This window comes from Eptesicus fuscus, chromosome 10, assembly GCF_027574615.1.
Source record: "Eptesicus fuscus isolate TK198812 chromosome 10, DD_ASM_mEF_20220401, whole genome shotgun sequence".
NCBI lineage: Eukaryota > Metazoa > Chordata > Mammalia > Chiroptera > Vespertilionidae > Eptesicus > Eptesicus fuscus.
This window is the reverse complement of record NC_072482.1, coordinates 42602348-42617837: the sequence shown is the minus strand read 5'-3', so window position 1 is coordinate 42617837 and position 15490 is coordinate 42602348.

Below are 15490 nucleotides of genomic sequence, written 5' to 3'. Positions count from 1 at the left end.
TCCGCCCCGGCTTTTCAATTTCCCAGATATGAAAGGCTCTGCGGTTCCAGAGCTATCCACTTTAACCTTTCCTAGGTAAGTTTTAGAGCAATGGGGTTTAGAGAAAATGCTTTATTTGGGGAATCTAGAAATCCTAAGTTGCCAGCATAGTACTACTATTTTGCAACCACCATCAAAAAGGAAACGTTGTAATTAGAAATACTCTGAAGAAAGAAATAATTTTTTATGACATTTCTGCATGTTTACATAGGACCTTTCCCCAGCTCCCCCATCAATTGAATAAGCCTGTGCATGTGCTGCGTGCTGGCTCCTTCCCTGCAGAAAAGCACATTTCTCCAGAAAGGATTTTGAGGAATGTGGCCAAATCCTAAATCCCTCCTTCCCCATGAGAAAAAAATAAAAAGGAGAGAGAATCGGAACATGGATTTCTATTTCAACTTTTCTTTCTTAGATCTTTGAATTACAGGATATTAAAAATAAACCTAGAAGACATTGCAGTGAATTTTTGGAGCAGCTGGAAAAGAAACCATAAAACGCATGATTACAATCAACAAAGTGTGATAACAGCTGAAGGCATTAGACCCATCCTTAAAAAGCCAGACCCCACCCCCTCCCCCTCTCGGGCCTTTTCGATAGAGAAGGGGATGTCACACAATACAATCCAAACACGTTCTCTGTCCATATTGGGTTAAGAAAATATAGCGCTGGTCATTGTCCCCAAATGACAGACATCCACAGATGGAGAGCAGGAGGATTTGACTTCCACCGTGCTGCTCATTCCACCAGACAGATCCTGTTAGGGGAAACAGCCACCTGCACCAGGCAGTGGCCTGGGTACTTAAAAAAAACACACAAATTCTCCTTGGTGGTCACTGCCCTCTGGAAGCTTCGATCATTTCTCTTTGCCTGTCTGCCTTTGGCTATGAAGGCGAAAGGAAAGCGCCCACAGATTGCAACTTTTCTTCCCTTCTGGAGAGTTCTCAGTTCAAAGGGTCTCGTTCGTTTTACTATTGAGCCCTTAGAAATTGTCCCATTGAAGAAATGCCTTTTTTACTTGGGAATATAATACTTCAGTTTTCCTAGCTGTTATCTGACTGGATGTAAAGGTTGTTTAAGTAACAGTGGGGGGGAAGTTAAAGATGAAATTTGGTTCGATGAAAATAGTTATAGGATTTTGAAAGATCTGCTTTAAACTGTATTTGTTAGTTTTGACAGCCTGAGTGTGAAAACTTAAGTTTTATGTTATGAAATTTTTATTTCTTTCACTGGCAAATTTTTTTAAAAAGGAAAAGTTATTCTTTAGGAGGAAATTATGATGTGTGTAAACAAAACGTCAAAGAAGAGAGACTGTTGGAAAAACCTGTGAAAAAGTTCATGCCCAAACACAGAGAATTTCAAAGGAGACACCATATGCTTAACTCTGAATTCAAGCATAACCTTTCATATACACAGGTTTTCACCCCTTATTTTTAGATCATGAAAAATGTCTTCGTATTTTCAGCACCCTTCCTGTGGGGGAACTCGTTTTAATGCACAAAGTTAAATACACGAGCCTCTTAAAAAAAGGACACTTTGTTAGGGTCGGGGCATAAAAATTTTTTACAGCGTAGCCCTTGGTTTCCTTTCAAATCCAAATACTTCTATAGAAAATAACATCAAACATCAACATTTAAATATTAGTTTTAATATTTCAAATCTGTTGTAAAACTGACATTGAGATAACAAATAGAGAGGTGGCTTTTATATTTCTCTAGAAGTGGAGTATCTCAGAATTGATCCAAGTACATTTGGTATCAGATCTCTTACCAGAGAGTTAAGCATCCAGACAAAAAGAAACCCATATCTATGATAATTTTATATCATATAAGCTTATATAGATCTAATTTTGCATAATGAATGACTTCTTTAAAAAAAAAAAACATTGTTAAACTTAAGACCAGATATATTATTTTTATACCAAAAAAAAAAACTTTCTTTAAAAACATAAAGACAATTACTTGACAAGAATTTATGTGTGTGTGTGGATGTGTGTGTGTGTCTAGAGATAGATAGATCCATGACACTTTTATTTACAGTAATTATTAAACCATTATTTTGAAAAATAAAAAATATAGCTTGCACAATGATTAATTAACATGTTAAAAACAATTGTGCTACAGCCATCAGCAATCCTGTTTTTCTGAGCATTTTATAATTTGGGTAAGTGCCCATTAAGTAAAATGAGTAAGATAAAAAATGGTAGATATGGCACAATCCAAACTGTGCAAATGGGAGAATGTCATCATCTTGGCAGTGGGAGATGTTGATGGCTGAGCAGTAGTCTTCAAGAAGGAGACCTGACTTTGTATGGTGAACCCACTATACAATATACAGATGATGTATTATAGAATTGTACACCTGAAACCTATATAATTTTATTAACTAATGTCACCCCAGTAAATTCAATTTAAAAAAGAGAAGGGTCCATTTTAAAATGAATCATGTGTTTCCATAGTTGTGAACCTTATCCTCTGTGCTTCTTTTCCTTTGAAAGTGGAGTGTTCTCTTTTTCCCCTTCGCACAGAGCAATATATCTGCCTAGTTCAACAATAAAAATGATTGAGATTATTAGGGGAACAGAGTCTAATTTGCAGTTTATTTCAAAACTTTGCATATTTCTTTAATACTTCTCATAGGGCATAGTCCAAGGTGCTAAACTTAAACAAAGATGTTAGCTTGAAATCTTTTGTCATGAAAAAATACACACACTAACTCTGACTTTAATAACTTTAAATCACTTTGAGACACTGGATTTTAAAACTGTGTTGTATGGCATAATTTATTAAAAAGTTAAAAATGGCCAGTTAGATATTAAGGTTTTTTTCTTCAATATACTAAAATATTTTTAGAAACAAAGTTTAATTCAAACTTTGAAATTACGTGCTACTATTTCTTTTATTCAAAACCTTCATTTCTATCACCTGTTCAAACATACTTGGGATGACTATGTATACAAATGTCCAACCGATTTCTAATTACTTTATTTTCATCAGTGCTGGACGGCCCATGGATTTTTACTGTAAATATTTTACGTGCACAGTGACAAAGAGCTACACAAGTTAGAGCTTGAGAAGGTTCATTCTCTGCTGCCTACAATAGCGCAATGAAGAAAAGGGTGGGCAAATCTGGGCCTTAGAGCGCCACCCCATGGTCAAATGAGTGAAGGCACTGCCAGGATGTGCCCTGTTCTTTCACTCAATATTCTCTACTTAGTCACGATAAAGGTAAAAGAATGTTTGTTCACTCAGTTTATTCAAAGCGTCAGCAATCCCAAACTTACTTTCCCAGCACTGGGGCTTGAGCAATTGCTTAATTTAGAACTCTCTTCAAATTCTTTGTACTGTAACTTAAAGAAGAGCCTTTTTTTTTTAAAAGTTATAATAGAAATGTGTGAGGATCTAAATCAATACAGGCACAACAAAGAATGCCTTTGTGAGTCTCTGTTACCAAATTCACCTCACAAAAATTCTAGTTTAATGATCAATTTCAATACCTAAACTAAGTATTCATAATGTTTTAATATTGTGATTTGTAAAGGAATCATAAGTGTTACTAAAATTGCCAAAACCAATAAATAAGAATACATGCAATTAATCCTTCTGGGGTGTTAACACGTTAGATTCATGGATAAGAAAATTAGGAACAAAAGCAGGCTGCTGTGAAATGACAAATAAATTCTTGCATGGATTAAAAATAAACTTTTTACAGCTACACATCCTCTCCATTCTCATCCCAGTGATCTCTTTTATGTAAAGTAAGGAGAACATTGCCTTTCCTGTGTTCATCCCTTATTTGGAGTAAAAGGGAAGAATATGATTGAAATTCTGCTTGCCACTTTTGTGTCCACATTAGCAGAATAAAAATGTTTTACTAACCCTGACTCAAAGCCTATTTGTTTGTGTTAACTATTTAAAAAAATTTTTACCATTGTTACATTTTTCAAGATTAATAAAGACTCCCACACATAATGGGAAAAATCCATTTGCAAATGTAACAACTCCTGGCAGAGGCATTTCTTCAGGCCATTCCCAAGGAAGGGAACTGGGACAAGGGGCCAGATTCAGGGGTCTAGTCCAGCATTTCTCGATCCACACACCCCTTTTTTCCAAAAAAACCTTCCCAGTCGACTTCACAAATGACTTTTGCAGGTATAATTGGGGTGACAACCAGCAGTAGTTAGGGAGAAAGATATAAACTCTGTAAAGAAAAGAAAAAGTTAAATAATGGAAAACTTCCCAGAAAAGGCACTTGGAAAATTGGACAGCAAGACTAGTTAAAGGCATTTTTCTGCCTGTGCCCCAGCCCTCTCTTCCAATGACTTCTTTTGTGTCAACAGAACTACCACTTTACTTACCTCTTAAGCTTTCTCTTCTTCAGAAATTGGTGATGATAATAAAGCATTTTTAAATGAGCAAAACCATTGTTTGCCTTGTTCTGTCCTCACTCCTGAAGGGAATTTCCCTTGTGTTTTAAAGATGGAGTATGAAAACTTTTCAACTTAAAGATAGTGCATGGTAATGAAACTGTTGTTTAATGCATGATATAAATGTATAAATCAAGCATACTGTCAAAATGAAAGTACATGGAAGAAAAAAATTGTGTGTTTTTTTAAATATTCCATAGTTCAGGTCAACCCTGCTATATTTTTAAATTGTGGAATATAACTTATGCAGAGATGAATATAGAAAATATTTATTGCATAAGAATAATAAAATAAACACATGTGTAACCACCCATCAATTAAGAAATAGAGGGCTGCTCTACTTTAGAAGCTCTAGTCTGCCTCTTCTTCATTATAGTAACTGCCTTCCCACAGAGATAACCTTTATCCTGACTTCCATGATACTCATTCTCTTGTTTTTCACTGTCTATATAAGTGTAAACTGAATGATTTTGCATGTTTTTATCCATCTCCCTGAGGATGGAAATTTTAGAGTTCATAAACTCCCACCTCTTTTCCTGGCCAAAAGATTCAAGTTTCCCAGGATCCACATCCCATTCCCAGTGGACTTCAGTCTCAATTCAGTTTACTCTATGAGATTTTTATGCTGTAGATGACAGGGTGCATGTGAGTAGCTTATAACCAGTGCATTGTATGGATGCTCCAAAATTGTCAGGCCAGAGTGTAGGCTAACATGTCGGAAGAGTAAGTGGACAGCTATGTTTTCCAGGTTTCAGACCCATCATTCTGGCATCTCAAAATATATCTCAATATATGCCTGACATCTACAATTTGGGGCTTTGGGGCTTTGACTTAAGTGTGTGTTCTGAAAGCAAATAACTCACTGCTTTAGCAAGTAGATATTCTTTATGGGATAAGATGTTCTTAGGCTGGCTTCTGGGATCATGTTTTCAAAGAGGACATGGTAAGGTTAAAGGGACAGAAGGGCTCACTGATGGAACTTCTTGAAGACTTGGATTTGATGACTGAATAGCCAATCCAGGTAGAAAAGAGAAGTGCTTTGAATATAACATGGATGTCAGCAGGGGCCCAGTGAGTTTAAGCTTCAGATGGTGGTGGTGGTGGTGGTTGATTGGGATAAATGCTGGCTTCCTGAGGTATTTCTTCCTAAGTTTCTTCTGGTGTTTTGCTGTGAGAGGAAATCTGTAATCCATGGAGAAGGTCAGCATGTGAAACAGGATTGAAAAAAAAACCTGAAGGAAGAGTTTACTAAACACTTTGGACAGCCCAACATGGCATCTAGCTCCTACACGAATTAACACCGCAAGGGTTCTTGCACAAAACAGTATGGTGTTTTCACTAGGAAGATATACTTAGGAACTTTTGAAAAGTATTCTTCCAGCAATACCGTGTCCACAACATTGCCCAAAACATTCACTTAATTTAGATTTGGAAACCAGAGGGTATATCTAGATACAGCCGCATTACAAAAGTCATGAGATTGGAACTTGATTTATCTCATGAGTCTCCATCAAGCCCCTCTTTATACCCTCTGTTAAACTGTGTTCCTACAGATGGGAGTTGGCACAAAGCACAGGCAGAAGTGGTATGTAGAAGTCAAGCAACATGATTTGCATGGTTGAGCTGATGGAACAATGAATTATGTTATGTTCCTATACCCAGAATATTAGATTTGTTGAACAGATAAAGCCCAAAGGTTCTGTACAATCCAAAAACCCAGGGTATCTATGATCAGACTCTAATTATGCCCTTGTCTAATATTTTCTAACTTTCTACATTGCAGTTACCCAGAGAGCTTTAAAAAATACAGAAGCTTGTGTTCTATACCCAGAGATTCTGATTTAACTGGTCTATAATGCAGCCCAGATATTGGGGTTTTAAAAGATGCCCCAGGCCAAAACCGGTTTGGCTCAGTGGATGGAGCCGCGGACTAAAGGGTCCCAGGTTCGATTCCGGTCAAGGGCATGTACCTTGGTTGCGGGCACATCCCCAGTAGGGGGTGTGCAGGAGGCAGCTGATCGATGTTTCTCTATCATCGATGTTTCTAACTCTCTATCCCTCTCTCTTCCTCTCTGTAAAAAATTAATAAAATATATTTTTAAAAAAAAAAAAAGAAGTAAAAGAAGTAAAAGAAGTAAAAGACTGAGAACCACTGGGCTAATCACTCTAGAATTGACCACTTGTTATAATCTAAGTCAAAGATAATAAGATGTAGGGAGCACAAGGATTTGTTCCCAGGCACTACAATGTAATGAATGGTGGCCACCCAAAAAGATATATCCAGGTTTAATCCCTACTACCTGTGAAAAGAGTCTGTGCAAACGTAATGAAATTAAGGATCTCAAAATTGAGATCATCCTGGATTAATCTGTGTGGACCCTAAATTCAATGACAAGTAGGTTTATAAGTGAAAGGAGAGGGATATTTGAAATGGAGACAGCCATCCGAAAAAAAAGAGGCAGAGATTGGAGCTATGTAGACACAGCCAAGGAGTACTGGGGCCACCAGCAGCTTGAAGAGACAAGGAAGGACTATCCTCTAGAGTCTCTGGAGGGTGTACAGCCCTGACGATACTTTAATTTCAGACTTCTGAGCGATTAATACATTGTTCAACTGCTTTATTCACATTAGCTCATTTTGTGCTCACAAAAATCCTCACAAGTGAGGTATTATTATCCCCCATTTTAGAGATGAAGAAACTAAGGCTGATAGCTTACTCTAGGTGCAGAGCCAGCAGTGCTACCACTAGCATTTAAACTTGGTCAGAGCCATACCGGGTAGGATAGCACTCAGAGCATGGGTCTTTCCAGAATAATGATGGCCACTTTGGATTCAATAGGTGCAAACATTTCCTGGTCCCAGCCCCACATCGTATTCCCAAGTGTATAGTTTAATGTGTAATGCTATCTTTAAAAAATTTTAGACACAGTTTGTGCAAATGATTCTTCTCTGTTCATACACATTAAACTATACACTTGGAATTAGATATCTGGGAAGAAGGATGTTAAAATTCATTTATATTTGCTATAAAGATTTTCCAAGCCTTGGAGAGCTGACACACCTATGTACGCTTACTAGTCTTTAAAATCACTAAATCTAAGCTAGATGTTTTAAAACTTGAATTGTATTTACAATTCAGTTAATAAGATCTGGGACCTAGAGGAGACCACTTGACTCTTCTATATTTCAGTGTTCTCATCCATGGAACAGCATAGAAACCCTGCCCACCTCTCAAGGATATATGTGTGAAGATGCCTTGAAAATGATAAAGCTCTCTACAGATTTATGTAGTGACTGTGTTTGCCATGCTTACTGCTGAAAGCCATACAGGCTCTGTGATTGCAGTAACTATGTAATCAAATGTCTTTTTTTTTTAATTAAGAACTGGGTATTGAAAGGGTAAAAATCAAAACAAACAAACAAAAAAACACACACATTGCTGCTGCAGAGTCAGTAAGTCTTTATAAAGCTACAATCTCCAGAGAGAGTCATATAATTGCCTTAATGTGATTAACAATAAAAATAAATTTATTTAAAAAGGATTGCCATGATAATGGTAGTTTGTATAAGAAATTTATTTTTGTTAGTTTTTTTCTTCCAATACCTCAAATCATTCTTCTCATCTATTTTGAACTTAAAGCCAACAGACATGTTAAATTCATAGATAACTTATGAATACTATTTAGTATTTAGTATTAAATAGAATACCTTTTTCTTATATACAGAGAACAGTATCATTTTATACATACACACAGAGAGATGGATTTGAAAAAATAATCTTCAAATTAAAGGATAATGATGAAAGAACAGGTTTTCTTTAATTAATAGTACCTATTGTAATTGTAAATAGCAACAAATAGAAAACATGATTTTATAGAAACTAGTTTAGTACAATTTTGACAAAACTTTCACAGAATTTGATAAGAAAATTTATTTTTCTTGATATGTGAGACTAAATTTAATGCAGCAAAATAGGAAACTGGTCACTTTCTCAAGGATCTTAGTATTTCCCCCCGCCCCAGCCCCCCTAGTGCAATCACTTTTACTTGTGCAGCATCAGACCTCAATTCTCTCTCCAAAGTAATCATTCTTTGGGAAATATCCAAATATTTGGCATTCTGAAATCCCTGGAGTGCAGTATCTTCAACCTTCATTACATATAGGGAGTTTTTCAGAAAGCTATCACAACCCAGTACAATATAGAAAAAAATAAGTTCAGAGATGAACACTGATCCCAACATTATGAAATAAATATGCTGTGATTCTTATACCTAGATTCAGCCAATAAAAACAAAGGAGACCTGACCATGGATGTGGATCAGAACCTATTCTTTTCTTAGATAGCATGAGAATTGCTCCACAGAAATCTCTCAGGTCCCTGAGATTATCTAAGTTTTATTACTCCCTGACTTCCATCTAGGGAGTTACAAAACAACTTCTTGTTGTTTTGTGAAATACGCTATTTAGAAGTCGGAAAAGGTTATGCTGTTTAACGATCAACATTTTAGTTAGCTGTGAAATTGCCTGTTTGCGGGGGATGAAGCGTGAATTGTGAACCACAGTGTGAAAAAATTTCACGGTTACATTGCGGCTTCCTTCATGTTGCATAGGCATTAATTTATGAAACCCCATTTTACTTAATATCAGAAAATAATGTAATTTGTATGAGAAAATAAATTTGCAGTTGGGTAGCACTCTTTTTTTCCTGTGACCAGGTTAGGATTTGCTCTCCAGCGTCTTCCCTGTTAGCAGTTTAATATTTCAAAGCCCTGCAGTCATTCTGAAGATTCCCGGGGTCCCAGGCACAGCTATGGCACACCTCCACCACCTCTCTGGCCTTCTTCTGTTGATCACTAGTCCACGTGCCCCCAGGCATCTTTCAACAATAGTATCAGATTTGCTTGTAGTTCTGAAGTAAATGTTTTCATGGTCTGTCACCTTGATTTTATTAAAGGTGTTAGGACTAACGCATTAACCAAGGTTGAAAAAACTCACATCAAGTTTCTGAAATGTTTGGAATTTATAATCACCCAACTTTTTCAGCCTTATATCAATTATTTTCACATGCGGCATATCTACAATTAATCAGAAGTTAAATAAGACATCACAGATGTTTTCCGGGACATATTATTTCATTTTTGTGCCTTGTAGTGCTCAGATTTTAGGCAAGGCAGATAGCTTCGGGACTTTTTTTGTTATTTTTGGTGGAGCTTTGCCTCACTCATTCTGGTCGGGATCAAGAGTTTTCAGGGTATATAATGTGAATATAAAAAGTCCTCCCCAGTTGATGCCAGCACAGTGATTTCACAATCTTTGTAAAAGATTCTATTTCCAGAAAACAGCAGCCTAGAAACTGACTTTATTAACTTTGCATTTACTTTCCAGGCTTTTGCAATAGAGAGGTTATCTTAGTCTTATTGTAATGCATTGTTATCTTAAACAATATTCACACAGTTTAAAAAAAAACTGCTCTAAGATAAAAAGGAGATGTATATGCATTTTATGCACAGATGATTATGTACACCAGTGTGCAATTTCAGGAGATAAGCTGAACTCTTATTTGCACACTGTCCTACTCCCACCCCCGCCCCACCCCCCTTTAATTTTTCTGATAGGAAACATAACTTAGAAACTGAACTACTTGGAAGAAATACTTTTTAACAACACAGATTCTGAGTCACTGAGCTAAGTGCAAAATTTAATTAAGTGGCAGGAGCCATCTAGTCCCCTCAAGAAGCATTCCCAGGTTGCTGATAGGTGGGTGAAGCAAAACAAGTATATATTGCAGGGGACTAGTTGCGTGTGGTCTGGTAGACATTCTTTGTCATTCTTTTTGGGAACCAATTCAGGATCTGTTTCTGTTGGCACTTTCCTCCTGTTGTGAATATATTAGTACATTTCTCAAAGTCTCTGCAGACCTGAAAAGCTGGTAATTTAAGCCCCAGGGCTATGATGGACAGTTTTCCATCAGTTCAAGAATGGGTGATAGGATTTCTAAGAAAGGAGGAGATGTGCCTCGAAGCAGAAGAAATAGTACTCACTCAGAGTTAGCTGTGGGTTCTTGTCTGGCTTTTCGCTTTTACCACACATGTTCAAGAAAACTTTATCTCTTGTCTGGAAAGTTATGGAAAAAGTCTGCCTTGTGCTCAGTCCTTCAGCTGATTTCTGAGCTGCGAATTTGAAAAATGAAAAATACGGAATTGTCCATAAGCCATAAAACTTCAGATCATTGTGAGAGTCCTGTTCACGTCTACCTTCGTGACCTGGTTTCCTGGTTTTTTCCTCTCTGCATTCTGTGCTCTTTGGTAGAGTCATTTAAAGATTTCATTTCCACCCTATTACTAATGTGTGGTTATGTGGAAAGATTCTCTTTTATTAAATAAACTCACATACGATAACTGTTTTCCTCAGCAATAAGGAAAAAGGGAAAAAACACTATACAAATATCTAGCTGTTTACCAACATATTTCTAACACACTTAATATAAAATCAAATTTTACTTTATATGCACTAACGTTTCCTCTTATTAATGTCATTAGCTCGTTATTAAAAGGAAGAATGCTGTGGTGGTATGGTTCAGTTGGTTGGGTGTCGTCCTGTGCACCAAGAGGTTGCTGGTTCAATTCCCAATAACAGCACATGGATTGCGGGCTCAATCTTTAGTCGGGGACGGACAGGAGGCAGCTGACCAATGTTACCCTTTCACATCAATGTTTCTCTCTCCTCCCTTCCTCTCTCTCTGAAAACTGATAAACAATTATTTAAGATAAACAAATAAGAAGAAGAAAGCAGGGGAGTCAGAAATTGTTGAGCGTATTCAGCTGGGAAGCAGAGGCCTGTCTGTTTCACCAGGAAGCTACAGCTTCACTCCACCCTTACCCCCGCCTCCCCCTCCAGGAACCACCAGTCTGATCCCCACAGATCACTGGGGAAAGGGATAGAACAAAGGGGGAGTAAACACATGCACAATAAAGTCAAAATGGCGCATGGGAGGTGCTTAATCATAGGGGACTGTCAGACTAACCTGGGGAAAAGATCATTGGCTAGGATCTGGAGCCAATGCAAGCCCATAAAACTTTGAGAAGCTGGTTGGTTATTTTGAAAAAGTTTCTGGTTCCTCCTAAGCCTGAGAATACATAATTCCAGGTGAACCAAGAAGCCCTCTCTCTCTTGCTCATGACCATGCTTGACCCCGGCGCTGGCCTGTTCTCTCTCTCTCTCTCTGTAGCCATGTGGCCCAGCAGCTGTGTGGCCCACAGCCTGGCGGAGCCTACACACAGGCTCCAGGCAAGAGCCTGGGCATAGCAGCAAAGCAACAGATTCCAGCCAGCAACACAGGCTAAGTTCTCCAAATGCTGGACTGCGACTAAGCTTTAATATGACACAGAATCGCTATTTCTGGCCCTTATTTTTCACGGCAGAACAGACATTAAAGGGGCATCTTTTTTTTATTTGACATCACAAATATCATCACCAGACCTCATTTGCTCTTGTGGGTCACCAGAAATGCTTTTCCTCATGACACGGCAAGAACCCCACTTCCACCCACAACACATTTCTGTTCTACAGTTAATTACTTGATAAACCCAAAAATCCTGGGTCAAGTGAATGCCAACTAGTTCTCATGATATTTTTTTATAGATTTTTGTAGATTGGTATATTGAATTTTCTTGTGCACAATAATCTACACATGCAGGGGCATTATTTTTTGTGTTTGAAGAGGTAACAGCTGCAGTGAAAAGATTTCACATGGGCAAATCTTTTATTTTTCCAAAATGCCTAAGTAAAAGCAGCATGGAACATTTAGGTGTCAGTCCTGACAGTTCTCTGTATGTTCACTTATGTGAAATTTCACACTCATTGAAATTAACTATCCACCTGAAACCATAAAACAGTACAACCACGACATAAGCCGTTCACACTGGCCACATCTGCAAATATTTTTTCTCTCCCAATTTTAGTCCCATTAATGAAGATATGATTGTTTCTCTGTGACCTTTGAGCACACTCCAAATCCTAGGAGACACGCGGCTTCTCCTCCTAACTCTACTGCACCACAGATGTTCCCATTCACACTGCGCATCTCTTATCTCACAGTACTCCTGCCTCACCATTTAAGGGTAGGCTGCCCCCTCCCCCAGATTCAGGACTGAAAATGAAGCGTAAATCTTACGGGCTAATAAGCGCGGCAGTTACTTCAATAAAATGTTACTTAAAAGTCAATAGGCTGCACATGTTAAAGACATTAGAGCTGTTAACAGACCATTGTAAAGTAAGCAGAATCTTTAATAACCTGCATGCAATGTTGAACCATTCCATTTTCAGCTCAGGGCAGGCTTAGCTCTGGCACTGAGGCACCACATGCGCGGTATGAGCCACTCTTGCATTCTCAGAATTAATAATCCAACAAGGCTGCATCCAGAAAGAAAATCCCAGACTTCTGAGAACGTTTAAAACCCAGAGTGTTTTGCCTTACCCCTACCTTGAACGCATAGACCTCAAACAGTTGGATGCTTAGCATCAAACCCAGCATCTCTAATGCCTGGATCCCTAAGCCTCCAGCCCAGAGGCAGACACAGAAGTGAAGGAAGTGAGACCTGTTAACTAGGGCCAGCTGCTATGCTCTGGAGGAACTGGACCAAGCCCTAGGCCCTAGGGCATCCTGCAAGCACACGCACTTCCAGAGACCACACTGCAGGGTCAGAGAAGGCTAATACTGGGACATAGATGACAACAGCAAAATAACAATTAGCTGACATGAGTTCCGAAGCATTTTATGCCATGTTTCTCCACAAGAGAAACAAGGCACTAGTTCTTTTGTTTAAGGAAAAATTTCCCCCCACAGTGCCCTGAACTACAGCATTGCTTTTTTAAACAGCTACTTTGAAAGACACCTAATCCCATGGCTGTAGAACCAAAAAACCATAAGAGTGAAATGCCTTATTACCAGAGAGCAGTACTACCTGCCTTTCTGATGTTTTGGGGCGCTTTTCTACTTACAGAGTATATCGTTTTCTACTAGAGAAAAAGGCAATAAGAGAAACACATTTTCTTTCTATTTCAGGTAACTTTTAAATTTGACAAGTGAACTAAAACATTTTAAGTCTGAATTATTAAAAGAATGAAAACTTTAGAAATTCTATTCATAAAATTAACCTAAAAACCTTTCCTTATGGTAATCATCTTATATCCTGATCACTATTTTTATTCGTAGATGGAATTTATAGATTTTCCAAATTGTGAACTGAAAGAAAGATATCTGTCTAAAGTTGAGAAAGCCATGTAAGTAAAGGCACTAATAATTTGAGTAGGGAGAAAATCAGAGATTGGGTCAAAATGACGATTATTGTCAAACAAGTATGACATTTTCATTTGCAAGTTCTGATCATCTTACCACCAAAATCATCTATATTATTGTTTCCTATATCCATTTCAGTCTTTGTCTATAGCCATAGGAGTTAAATTAATCATAATAAATGTAATTTTCACTGTATTTTTTTACTTAACATTTTATCAAACTTATTTTTTATATTTCTCTACTAGTATCATCTTTTTTTATAATCACTTAAAATATTCCAGTGAGTTGTCAAATCCTAAATTAAGCCATTCTCTAGTTGTTGTACATTTAGGTTATTTGTCAGCTTTGGGTATAATTTATTTGAGTACCTATTCTAAAGTCAGTTTCTCAGATGGTCAATGATAAGAGGTTGAGATAAATGAATGCATTTGTACAAGTGAGGCGAGTGGGAGTTGTTCCTCCAGATCACTGAAGAGTTCTGAGGAGAAAGGTCAGGGAGGCAGAAGATTGTCAGCTATAATAATTAAGAAAGAATATAGTTATAAGTGATGAGGCAATATGGCAAAAAGGGAGCAGAGAGGATAAAACATGAGGAAATTCCCACAGTCACCCCAAGGTGGAATCAAGGGGGAGGAAGGAAGAGAAACCAGCAACAACAACAAAAGTAGGATAAGTGAAGAATCTTGGCATCCAACTTGGGAAAGAGAGCCAGATACAGCAGTAAGAGATGAGGCGTGCCCTGGAAATTTCACAAGGGGACCAGCTCTTTGCAATGACTGGGAGAGGCTCCAACAAGGCGCTGAGGGAAGGAGTTGGATAAGAGAGGGAACTGAAGGTTAGCTCTCTCTGTGAGCATTTAAGTATTTATTTAGTTGTCTAAAGCCTTTGGTCTCAGTTCATGAATGAGTAACAGCTAATTATTAGTTCCACTTGTACCTTTGACATAGAGTGTGGCCAAGGGCGCCCCCTTTCCTATTTAGTTCCCTCTGTATCACAGGAGGGTAAGAGCTTGGAGCACTCCCTTGGTCTATTGTGTGGGCTAATGAGCGGTTGTAAAGCATGATGCATGTGTAAAATGTTTAACACCTCTATCGAGAAAGAAAATCCTAATTGTTCACCTGAAACTGTCTCCCATACCAATTAATTCCAGTTTAGGAGATTGACAGGCGGGTTCTCCCAAATCAAGCACATGCCTATGAAGGGCTCAGACAGGTGAGAGAGGGAGGGAAACCCCCATCTTGCCCCCAACAAAATCACAAGGCTCTTTGGAGGAATTACTGCCTGCAATAGACCAGCCAACCTGCCCCTATGCTTTGCATGTAATATTTTCATAAAAGAGGTTTCTTTTTGCTCAGTTTGCCTGCTAAGAACATTTAGAGAGTAACGAGTAGCTACTGAAGCTAACCAGGGACATTTTTCCACCCAGGGAATTTTCATTATGTTCAACATTTGGAAATTTCAGCTAAAGATAATTGCAGGTAAGCGTTCACCAGCAGATGTATTCATTTTCCATTGTAGTTCCTTAAATGGGTACTTGTACACAAAAGACCTCCTTCCTGTATATTTCAGCTCTCCAGGGTACAATTACATGAAATTATTCAGCAGCCAAGTTTGCTTTGTATCACTTGACTGGGTAAGGACACAGAGAAAGCTGTTCCCCATGGCACTGAAAGCTGCAAATCTTTTTGCTTAAATGTTTAACAGCCACATTCATCACAATCTAATAGCAA